The following is a 13525-nucleotide window of genomic DNA, read 5'->3' on the forward strand; positions in this document are numbered from 1 at the left end:
TTGACGACAAACACCTCAATGCCCACTGTTTAAAAAAAAACACAGTGTCGCTTTTTCCAAGCATATAAACAAAAATTCAGTGTTCGTTTCGAAGTTCAAAGGTGTACAACGTTAGAGAGAAAATAAAAGTGAAATAACAAAATGCAGATAAATGGGTCAGATATCTTTCAACGTTTTTATTTCAGTGGAATATTAGCAATGCTCGGGATATAGAATCAAGTGTATCATAATATCAGTATATAACAGAGAAAAATGTACACGAAATGAAAACACGCAACGTTCTGAAAAACGCCTGTGGTTAATAATCGCTTCCATATAGTCTTTATTCTAACGTTAACACGCCATTTGCACAAAAAGCTCAGTCTATAATTTGGATAACAGATAACTCTGTATGCAGATCATTCGGTTCGCTTTGGTTCTCGCGTTTTATTGGCTTCTACGTTTGTTGCAGTGTCACAATTCCAAGGTTCTCCTTTTCAACTATTCATCTGAGAAAAAAATTCCTAAAGCGGTCATATTAACAAGCAATAGTGGATCCAGCCACCTTCCGTGGTAAAGGACAAAGTCAAGTTAAAAATCAGAACAGGCTATACTAATTTAAGTACATGAGTTGTGCAAACCTTTGCGCAGTCGAGCTTGTGATAGTTAGTGCTCGAGACAAAAAAATGAATAAAATGGTCACAAGAAGGAATAAATATAGATATCTGTTCTTACGTCTTCCGATTCCCTTTCCTTGTTTTCAACTGTCTCTTTGAACGCTTCTTAACATGTCCAAAACAAAGTGGGTACGGCATAAGCTGTGAGATTGACATGTAGGCTGTTGTACATTGCCCAAGTTTAATGAACTGGTCAGTTCCCTAACTAAAGAGGTACGTCTCTTAGTCAGACATCGAGGTTCACGGTGAGTGCCAGGGAATAATGGTAAAATGTGACCTTATCGACAAGGTAGGAAAATATCGTTGTAAGGTAGTCAATTAAAAGCTGACCCCAGACGCCGTGTAATCGCCTGTCTGACGAGTTGACATGCCGGCGGGAATGGAAGACCCTGAACATAAAACAGTAGAAATGTTTACTATGCGGCCTACAGGCCCATCATCCAGGAAAACAGTCTAGCCCTCGACTGGACGGTTAACGTTTCATTTATCACAGCCAATAGCCATTGATTATTTAAAGTGTATGTTATCATTTACCAGCCTAGTCTTCAATGATCAGTTAGATGTGTAACCAACTGTGTGACATATACTAGACTTGAGCGTAGACTCTATAAAAAAATTATTTCGGTGAAGTAGCAATGATGACAATTGTGATATTTTATGCACAGGAGACCTCTCTATAAATCTGCCTGCACCGGTAATATATGCCCCTTCTTCTCCTTAAATCAGAATCTGTCTGAAACTATGACGTTTTTTTTAAATTATAATGAACTGAAAAATCCGCTGAATGGGTTTCAATACACACCCGTACAGTGTTACGAAATTTTCATTTATGCAACAGACTCTAAGCGTCAGTGTGATGAGTTTATATCCTGGTGGGAATATCTAGGCAGGGGATATACGTTCATCGATCTTCACTCTCATGTACTGGATAATAAACGTGGTGAATGGGAAATACGACAAGTGACGTCTCTCCCTATCACGCTGAACGGATTGGTTTTTCAACGATGCTAACTTACATTCGAGTTACATGTTCATATCTTTTGATATGCTTAATTGTACTGAACTGTGTGCTGAAAATTTTACTCTCGGATCTTTCCGTGACATTCAATGCTTTACAGTTGTAAGTAATGCGTGACTCAGGTGCTTGTATTTTGAATACAAACACAATACCCATATCATCACCCATTAAAAAGAGTTGACACTTTGATTACACGAATAAGTAATTATTGATAAGAACGTTTCTCATGAATTCTCTCAGAGAGGGGAGCTGCAAATTTACGTGGTCATTGCAATGTATACGCGTATAAGCTGAGAATACGCGGGTACACGAAGAGGTCTTCATTAACCCATGACCACAGGCTGTGTTAAATGTCAGCAAGACATGGACTCCTGGTCATGTCTGTTTCCTGGATCAGGAGTCAGAGAAACACGCAGTAAATGTATCGACCTAAAGCATGAAGTGACTGTTACAAACGTCCTTAAGTGCATTTCTAGCAACTTCATTTTCTCAAATAAAGTTGTTATTTGCGAGATAATTCGTATAACCTGGTTTAGAACCTTTGTGGAATTTGAAATACGACCACCTTCTTTGTTGCCCTAGGGACATGAACTACTCAGACGGGTGTTTAAATTCATTCGGTGGTGAGCCAAAATTTACTTACATGGGTCTAAACACTACATGCATCTGGAAGGCCAGGCATTACTACTATCATCTGGTATAAAAACATGAATTGCAAAATTTTATCCTCAAACGAGCTACATTTGTAATAAATGTGGGAAATGGACGCTATCTATCATGAAATAATTTGTCACGAAGCTTCAACGTGTAAAGGGGGCCTCCGTGGCTCAGTCGGTTAAAGCGCTAGCGCAGCGTAATGACCCAGGAGTCTCTCACCAATGCGGTCGCTGTGAGTTCAAGTCCAGCTTATGCTGGCGGCCGTACGTGAGAAGGTCTTCCAGCAACCTGCGGATGGTCGTGGGTTTCCCCCGGGCTCTGCCCGGTTTCCACCCACCATAATGCTGGCTGCCGTCGTATAAGTGAAATATTCTTGAGTACGGCGTAAAACACAAATCAAAAAAAAAAAAAAAAAATCATCGTGTAAAGAGTGGGACAAGTTCAAATATGAAGACTACTGTGCGGAAAGTAAAACCAGAGTGACGACGACTGGGTGATTAATGTTCACACATTTTAATCATTTCTTTGTCATTAATTTTTCTTACTTTCAGTTGTCCCCCTGGATGACCCTCCCCTGACCTAATTTTATATTTTCATTGGAAAAACAAAGCAATCATTGTTTTTTCATCATTTCTTACACAGACCCTTTGTGAGGACGCTCAATACCATTGCAGAAACACACAAGCCTCTAGTTGCGTGAATGTAGTTTCCTTTGCGTTGTGCCTCGTGCTTTTAATTGGTTCCCTCTTCAAGTGTCATTCTACATTTCCAAAGTTAGTCGGTCACACCTTTCCAGAAAAATGCACTAAGGCATGTAAAAACTTTCCAACTCAAATGCAGATTATAAAAGTGGAGGTATAATTTCTTTTACATCATGTGAACATATTTTTTATTTTTAAGCTGTTCCTAAACGAACAGAAGTACGCTTGATGAGCCAAAAGAGAATTGTAAAACATAAGCTAAACCTGTTCACGAGGAAAAAAATATCCTGCCAGGTGTTGATGAGAGTGCAATTTTTGTTTTCGTTTGAAGGTATTGTTTTGCATCTTTACTCTTTATCACCCCTGCAAAAACGTGTAGAACGACAGGTATATTCTAACATTTCTACAGTTAAACAAATACACATATTCGAACCTTATTTATCCGTACTTTATTTATACAGTGATCTCAGCTAAACTTGTATCAATGAGTTAAATTACCGATTAATCTGACTTAAGTCCGAACTATTTACCGCTCTCTATCTTACTTCTCGCTAACTGTATTCAAGGAGACACTTAGTCTCCGCCCGTCCGCTGATGGACCAACCTAATGTTAGCTGATTTGGAAAGCAATATCCTTTCATTCACTTATGTATGGATCTGGGTGCTAGCAGGTGCTAACGTTTAATCTCTCACTAGAGACTGGTTCAGGCAAAAAGTATTAAACATTGTTTTTTTTATAGCTGCACATTAACTATGCTTATTTAACTATTAGTGTGAACCTCTTATTGTAGGCCAAAGTTAAACTATTACAGCACCCTATTTAACCATTAGTGTGAACCTCTTATTGTAAGCCAAACTTACACTATTCCAAGCAGCTTATTTCACCATTAGTGTGAACCTCTTATTGTAGGCCAAAGTTAAACTATTACAGCACCCTATTTAACCATTAGTGTGAACCTCTTATTGTAAGCCAAACTTGCACTATTCCCAGCACCATATTTAACCATTAGTGTGAACCTCTTATTGTAGGCCAAAGTTAAACTATTACAGCACCTTATTTAACCATTAGTGTGAACCTCTTATTGTAAGCCAAACTTGCACTATTCTCAGCACCCTATTTAACCATTAGTGTGAACCTCTTATTGTAGGCCAAAGTTAAACTATTACAGCACCCTATTTAACCATTAGTGTGAACCTCTTATTGTAAGCCAAACTTACACTATTCCAAGCAGCTTATTTAACCATTAGTGTGAACCTCTTATTGTAAGCCAAACTTGCACTATTCTCAGCACCCTATTTAACCATTAGTGTGAACCTCTTATTGTAGGCCAAACTTGCCCTATTCCCAGCACCATATTTAACCATTAGTGTGAACCTCTTATTGTAGGCCAAAGTTAAACTATTACAGCACCTTATTTAACCATTAGTGTGAACCTCTTATTGTAGGCCAAACTTGCACTATTCTCAGCACCCTATTTAACCATTAGTGTGAACCTCTTATTGTAGGCCAAACTTACACTATTCCAAGCAGCTTATTTAACCATTAGTGTGAACCTCTTATTGTAGGCCAAACTTACCCTATTCCCAGCACCCTATTTAACCATTAGTGTGAACCTCTTATTGTAGGCCAAACTTAGCCTATTCCCAGCACCCTATTTAACCATTAGTGTGAACCTCTTATTGTAAGCCAAACTTGCACTATTCTGAGCACCCTATTTAACCATTAGTGTGAACCTCTTATTGTAAGCCAAACTTACCCTATTCCCAGCACCTTATTTAACCATTAGTGTGAACCTCTTATTGTAGGCCAAAGTTAAACTATTCTCAGCACCCTATTTAACCATTAGTGTGAACCTCTTATTGTAAGCCAAACTTACCCTATTCCCAGCACCTTATTTAACCATTAGTGTGAACCTCTTATTGTAGGCCAAAGTTAAACTATTACAGCACCCTATTTAACCATTAGTGTGAACCTCTTATTGTAAGCCAAACCTGCACTATTCCCAGCACCTTATTTAACCATTAGTGTGAACCTCTTATTGTAGGCCAAACTTACCCTATTCCCAGCACCTTATTTAACCATTAGTGTGAATTTGTTCATCGCTCCGTATCCCACTTGCCGATAACTATATATAAGGATAGACCCACAATCAATAACCTCGCCGCTAAACGAATCCACTCTTGTTGATTTTGGAAAGTGATGCCAGCTTGTCCACTTCTCAGTGTATTTGACTGATGGGTGCTAAGATTTGTACTGTCGTAGGGGCTACAATAAACTGTTGCATTAACTCTGCTTGGTGATACACAGTATAGGTAACAGTTCCTTGACCCGACTAGTGGAATTATTGAAAAACCATCCTCAGCAGCATCTTAATCCTGTGTAAGGACTCATTGTATCAATTTCATCCTACCAGTGAAGCCATAGCAGGATTTTCGAAGCCCTTCGAAGTCCTGGATTACCAAGATCTCGTCTTCATGTTTTGAACAGAGGGTTAGGTGGTCGGCTCTATTTTACAACGTGGGCAACAAAATCTATGTAAGACTTCAGCACGAATATAGGTCTTCTACCACTCAGAAACGGGTTCATAATGACTAAATGGAAATTCCTGAACGTTGATATACAACGTTTCCTATATAAAAAACGCTGTGGATCAAACATCTTCCATGTAAAAATAAAATCACTTCAAATTTGCTTTTAAAGAATCCTGAATTTAACTAGATGTATCTAAGGCTATGTGGCCTACACGGCTGAGTGGTTTGCATGCTCGTACAGCGTGTAAGTGAAGAGACTCTCGCCAATGGGATCGCCGAGAGTTCAACTCCAGCTCTTGTTTGCTTTCTCTCAGGTCGTACGTGGGGAGGTTTGTTAGTCATCAGCGGAAGGTCGTGGTCTTACCACTGGTTCTGCATGCGAAACGTGATAAATTCTTGAGTACAGCGTAAAACAAAAATAAACGAGCTTTTGATTTTGATGGGCAAAATATGTATTTGGTGACATCATACAGACTCCATTCCTCCAGAAACCTTTTAAGGTTTTTGTATTCGGAACACACTATTTTTGATAAAAGCACTCTGGTCTAATACAAGAGAATCTCACACTGGTCTTAATCCACACCTGTCATCTCCAAATCAATTACTTTGTGGTAAGTCTACAACCACAGTCATTTTACGTTGTCATTTTACGTTGTCATTTTACCACTGTCATTTTACGTTGTGCAAGAGTCATCTGAATTCCCTGTGGAGAAATGGAGTAACCGTATTGAATGTCACATCAGAGAAATCAACAAATAATCCCATCTGTATTCATCTCTGAACGTTTCTGCTTTTGACACTCAAAGAATTGAAATATAGTTGGTCATTTTATATCTTCTTGTCTGTATCAGCTTTCTCTGTATCTCTGTAGGATTAGGGAGCAACCAAGTCATTATCGTGTGTGAGCTGTGATCGTCGTTTTCCTCTGAAACACAGAATTTACCTCCCAGATTTCTTCCTATTTACTGATCCTGGTGTGTTAATTCCAAAATCTTACAAATGGCCAAACTACATTGATTTCCCCTGTTTTTTTTTCTTTTTCGCTACTAGTAAAGCAGACAAGGGGCAGCAGAACATATCTAATGCTTCCATCCAATTATAATTTAAAATTTAAGGAGACCCACGATAGATGTTAATCTGTGTTTATCTCCTTGACGAGGTCCACATAAAAATGTTGAAAGTGAAAAGTACAAAAAAGGAGGGCCGTGTAGTAGTGCAGTGCAATGACCCAGAAGCTCCCCCCCCCTCACCCAACCCCCCCAACCCCCGCACACACAGACACCCACCACCACCACTGCGGTAGCTCGGAGTTAAAATCCATCCCATCTCATGAGGCCTTCCTCCCTGGTCATACGTCAGAAGTAGTAGCCTCCAGGTGATCGTGAGTTTCAGCCCGGCTTCCTCTTACCATAATACAAGCCGCGTGTCGTACAGGTGAGATATGTTTGACTACAGCGTAAAACACCAAACAGATAAATACAAAAAAGAGAACTGTCCTCGGAAACACTCGTTCAGATTCCCCCTGTGGGCCTGACATTTACAAAACAAAACTATTGCGTGGCTAGTAATTGGCCCATATCAATTGTGGAGCGATGGAGATCGGAATCCGCATATAAGTGGTCGTCATTGTAAGGCATGTATTAATCGCCATCGAAGAGTTATTCTGATCTGACCTCTTAATGGACGCCTCCTTACAATGGCAAGTTATTTTTCGTGCTCCGATCCTTCGTCTTGATATATATGGAAAGACTGATTTTAAACCTAAGCACCGTTACAGAACGACAAAACGTTTGGTAAGAGACCAACTTCATGTTAAGGATCTATACTTAACTCTATTGTTAGCCTCCAAGTTAGAGTTAGGCTTACGAATGGAGATGAAACAAAATGAAAGAGCATTATGATAATCTTACATATAATGTATTTCGGTGATTTAATTCCAATATGTTCCTCTACTCCTACCTTAATCCAAGCCTATATTTTAGCAGAAAGAAAATTACACGTATACTTATATCATTTTAAGAATTAAGTCAGGCCTTGTGAGCGCTATCTTGGAACTCTGACATCACATCACCTTTTTTCCTGATGTTCTGCAGAAAGAAAGAATTTTTGAGAACATTATTTCAGTAATCTTTTACCCATAGGCAAAAAGTTATTCCAAAATTCAGTGTCGTGATTACAGTATGATAAGCTTCCTGTGACGTCAGAGTTCCTAACCTTTGACAGTATGGTAAATAAAGCCCACCTTAGAATCCAAATGTTTGAACGCCTTTATCTCTCTTCACAAAAATGTAAAAAAAAATAAATGAAAGTATCTAGGAAACAACTGGCTTGTTAAACTGTCAGTTCAGTGATTGGCCTTACACAAGATCAAACAAACACGAAGACACTTGAATAAGTTTAATACATATATTTGAACAAAACAGACAAATAATACAACTCACAATAATGCCTTCGGCTGAAAAATAGTTACGTACGACATTAAACCCCAAGCACTCGCTCACTCACTCTTTCTATCTGTGTTGTTAGAACAACTTTCTTTTCTCTGTAAATGTAGCTACAATTTCCGACATAGGTAAGGTATTTAGGCACATAACGGGTATAGAAATTAGAAAGTGTTGTGATTAAGTTGACAACAGGGGAGTTTGGAGTTTCAACTCTTGGGAGTTAAAGGTAAAAGAAATCCTACTGTATGATGTGACTTTACAAAAATGTTAGGAAACCGTTGAATTATTGAGGAGGTTATTTTACCGATCATCTGTCTCACTGTCTCACGAAGGCACAAATAACACCTCTCATCACGTTCACAAGCGCTCAACTTCTCAGTTTTCTCCATCGTTCATCTACTCTAAATTATTAACTGTATTCAGGAACCCATGTTATAGTAAATGTGATCAAATATAGGCGCCTAATATTTTTGACACGTCACGTGATATAGTAGGACATTCTTTATCTTTGACGACAAAAGAGCTCTTACAAAAACGTGCTGCATTACAAAAATATCGTCCTTTTTAAAATTCTACATTCTTTTGGTTGCCAAAGGATATAAATATTTTAAAAGTGTACGGGGGACTAATAGGGTCCTTTATTTTCACAGACTGCTCTGTAGTGGATAGAGAGCAACAGTCTTCCCACGGAGACGTGATTCGTCGTCTCGAAGTTACAACTCTTTCCCCGCCCATAGAACTTACAGCTCTTTAACAACAGCGATAAGGCCAGGTTGTAAACTTTTATCTCAGATGACCCAAACAGGCTTGTGCGCTGGTCCGAGAACGGGTTGTTACATCTACAGAACCTAGGTACAGGTTCGACCTGGCGTGATTAGCCGGCGTTTATCTCTGTCGTCCGTGAAGGTGAGAAGGATGAAGAGACACCGATATTTCCACCAATGGTTCCTTTATTGATGACTGGCTGTTGGTGACCACCGGGAATTCTTAATGTACATGGAACCCTGCGCCGGGGGTAGACGGCCGGCCAGGCCGAAAAGACGCTTTCAGCTACTTATTAAAGCGTGCCTCTTTTTCCTGCGTGAACACATTCACTTTCGTCTTCTAAGCCGGGCCTGGTAGGCCACCACTTCCTTCGGGGACTCCCCGGCTTACACCTATCCCGTCTGCTACGACAGGAATTTTGCAATGTTCCCGGTGCAGCCAATCTTACCTTCTAGCCGTTAAAACAAATCATACAATGTTTTCGATACACGCAATACCGATCCATCGCCCACAAGCCATCTACTTAAAACAATTCAGCTCTTAAATTAATTCCGGATGTGTACATCATTGTTTGACTTTAGGGCATGCAGCTCAGGAGCGAGTGGTATTTAGAGAACTGACAACAAACTGCGTATGGACAGTTTCTGTACTTTACAAACATAGCGAGGCATACACCTAACGCCATGCAGCTGCAACAATCACAATACCTTTACAAATAGAACATACAAGAACTGAACTGACACGTAATCCATATATTTTACAAGATGACACGACAAGACCAGGCTTTACCAGATATCACAATCCATAGATAAAGTCATATGGACATCCCTGTGGATGATGTAACCCTGACGAGATCAGACAACACATCAACTAGATTAGAACCTACAGAAGTCTCCATGAATGACGCGCCCATGACGAGATCAGACAATCCATCTACCAGATTAGGCCTTACGGATGTCTCTATATATGACTTTACCTCGGCCAGGCCAAACAACCCATCAACTTGATTAGGCCTTAGGGGATGGCGTAAGTGTAATTTGTTAGGGTATCAGCAGTCATTTATCTCGGAAGGCTCAGTGACTTATGGGCACTTCCTGTTTCCTTGCTTGGCACTTCCTGTTCCTTGCTTTTGGGTGGAAATCTTAATTTCGGATAACGACTGTCCTTACACATGTTCTCAGTTGACATTGTGAAAGAAAGTGTGGGATTAACCATACTTGAATGCGTTCATACAAAGTGTGGTCTTGCACTGTAACTACAATACACAGCGTATTAAAAATTGAAATTCAAATATTTTCCGTCATCTAGGGAATAAATAAGGATAGTCCAAATCTGACGTGCCAATAAGAATGTTTTCCACTTATCAGATAACAAGATCATATTTTTCTTTAGTGCTACCCAAAGAGAATAATACACTGAAAAAACAAGAAATGTTTATCATTTATACATTTCTTTGCAACAGATAAGAAACATGATTAAGTGTCTTTTACTAAATATCGGATCATACTTATACTATTTACGGCTTTAAAATTACAAAGTTTTAAAAGGCTATAATTTCATCCGTTTTATACTTTTTAGAAACTATTTTGAACGGTTTCAAATACAGGAGTTTGTTTTAGAAATATACTGATTTGTTTTATAAAGACATGCAGTATGTAATAAATACTTACATTTATTGTATAAATGCAATAATTTATGCAGAACATTGGATAGGTTCATTGCTTAAACGGAGTGATTTAAAAGTTTTCAATGTATACGATCAACATTGTAAGACGGTCTTATTATCGGTTGTTGGATAAACATATCTAAGTGTGTTACAATTAAACATTAAGCACGTTTACTACCGGTTGCAAAAGATGTTTAAGTGTTAAACATTTGTTTTTTCATCGCATATGTAGCTTCAAGGGATCTTAACGATGAATAATCCGAACTTAATACCAATCTCATTATAGAAAATATATTGAGCCCTCACTGGTTGAACGGCAAATTTGACACATTTATCAACATCAGCATAAAAGCAACAAAACATTTAACAGTCTTGTCTTTCATATTGTAGAAGACACGAAATAGGCACTTTGAGTGTCAATTCTTTACTATACCAATGACAGCACATTATATTAGTTTCCTTCGTCTTATGTTACAGAATTAAGCCAGCAATTTTTGCATGTGGTACATTTACTGGCATTGTGAAGTTTGTATATGCGGCCCAAGACACCGTATCCAGACACTTCCGAGACTGTGTTGAACAAAGTTAAATAACAGCTAGTTAGTTTTGATGTTTAATTGGATTCATTTATTTTAATGGAATTATTTCTCTAACAATCTTTGAAATTCTGTGATGCTTTGGTCACTTACAATAAACTTACTTGTAATTATATTATAAAAGTAGTTTGAAACTCAGTGAAAAGCATAATAATGTTTAGTTTAAAATGTTGACGCCTATCTCCCAGTTTACAACCTTTAAACTTGTATTTAGTATCATTCTGTCTTGTGTTTTTCTTGTATAATTTTCAAAGAGAAAAGTGAGAAGCTAAACATCTAGATTTTGGATGCACAGAAACCTATTTCAAGAATGACAAATAGCAAAAAAAAAAACGCTTTTTAGTTCGTTGCTTTGCTCAGGAATAGGTCGGCTGAAGTATTTCAAAATGTTCGTGTCAGAGATGCTGTTCCAACTAATAATTTAAGTGTGACGTGCTGTTAAACGTTGGCGTCTAACAGGAAGTCTAGATCAATTTGTGGATGCTGAATGTCTAACACCGCGGGACCAACTTCAAACGTAAACATTCAGTATCGAGTTGGAAACGACAACCTAAGTAAGTTTCGCGCTTACAAATGCCTCCGGCTAGGACAGAACGTCTGGAGGAAAATAAATGGCTCAATGTTTTAGAAACTGGTACCTCTTTTTATGTGTTACTTTTTACACTACTGAAGACGAAAACGAAATCTGTGGATGTTTAAGCCTAAATGAGTATGCTTTGTCATCCAACTGTTGTTCGTTACTTTTAAAACCAGGCTTTCTGAATGGTATGCGAATGACATATAACAATGTGAATGTGCTAATACCGTCTTCATCCAAGTCTGAAGTCAGTATTTATCGTGTGTTCGCCTTTACGCGTACACAGGATAACGGGTTGTTAACGACCTCCTATACTTTGATTGACGATAACTACTCAGGTGCTGACGTAGACAGAAATAAGGAGTGGGTTACAAAGACCAGAGCCTGTCTTGTGCTTGCCAGGCCGGAGTCTCCCGTAGATCATGTACTGACACAGTATTTATCTAAAATGGTATGATATCCAGATATCTACAGACATAATTATGATTGGTTCGTAAATATATTCATGTATAAGTATACTGATATCTGTGATATCTTATTTTATACACACGATGTAATCGTCAGGTCTTTGTCAAACGCGGAGGTTTTGCTGAACTTAAACATTAAGTCTGTAGTAAACGTAAGTTACTGTTTAGGTCGCAACCATATCACCTGCTATGAGCCTACTTGAGCTATTTCCCCATGTTTACCTAGCAAATCTCATTTGTTTTGACTGTGAGTTACGTAATTTGTTTTTGCTGATTAGAAATTGTACATGTTCTGTCAGAAAAATGTACACAGTTTTCACGCATACACTACAAGCCGGTGTTTCGTTTAGTATCACATTTCGGTTACACTTAATAATGGCGTCCTGGTGTTTATGCATAATTTTACATGTAAGTAACGACGTTAAACATAAAAAGCAAAACTAGAGCAGTGACGACAGTGTAAAATTTGGCAAACATAACCGGTAAAACACAGTCTCTTGTCCATTTAGCTCAGGATTTTTGATGTTAATGCTCAATTAGCAGCATTACCACCCCAACCCCCACCCAAACACACACACACACACACACACACACACACACGCACACACACACACACACACACACACACACACACACGCGCGCGCGCGCCTCTCATTCTATGATTTAAGCAGAATTAGGTAAAAATAAATGCAGACTTTAATTGCAATTTATTAGACGTCACTGCTCTGGAATTGCTCAAAATGCCGTGTTGTCATTACAGTTAACACACAATAACATTAAAACAGCGCAGAGGGGCCAGGATTCGATAATGCTTAGCTCACATGCAGAAAAGACGTTACTATACTAAATTGATACACATGTAAAAGTATTTTTACAGATGCGTTGACAGCTGACATGTTAACACAGTAAAGCCTTTTAAATGTTTATCGTCTTCTTATACTTAATAACACAGTCATGTTTACCGGACTACTTGTGTTCCTTGAAATATCTACCACATCAAATAAGTATGCATTTCACATGTGAATATAGTCTTTCTGGATACACATCACTTCTAAAAGTTTATTATGTGCAATAAGAAAGTGTTTATAAACACTTCACTTTAGGGTGTAGTCACTGCATGGATGTTTACGTGTACATAAGCAGCGGAGAATATCTCAAAATAAATGTTTGCTTTAATTAGCTTCCCCTCAGTTTGATTTGTTGGATTTTATTCCAAAAACGGAATGACTAGAAGCATACATACAGACATCTTTAAAGAAGTGGAGATCGTCTTGAGTTGTACTCAAGCTGTTATATATATATATATATATATATATATATATATATATATATATATATATATATATATATATATATATATATATATATATATATATATGTGCCGAAATGTTGTTAATTATTTCACCAGATGAAAACACTGTTTGTAGTTCAGTAATGAGCTGACGC

This window comes from Liolophura sinensis, chromosome 3, assembly GCF_032854445.1.
Source record: "Liolophura sinensis isolate JHLJ2023 chromosome 3, CUHK_Ljap_v2, whole genome shotgun sequence".
Classification (NCBI taxonomy): domain Eukaryota; kingdom Metazoa; phylum Mollusca; class Polyplacophora; order Chitonida; family Chitonidae; genus Liolophura; species Liolophura sinensis.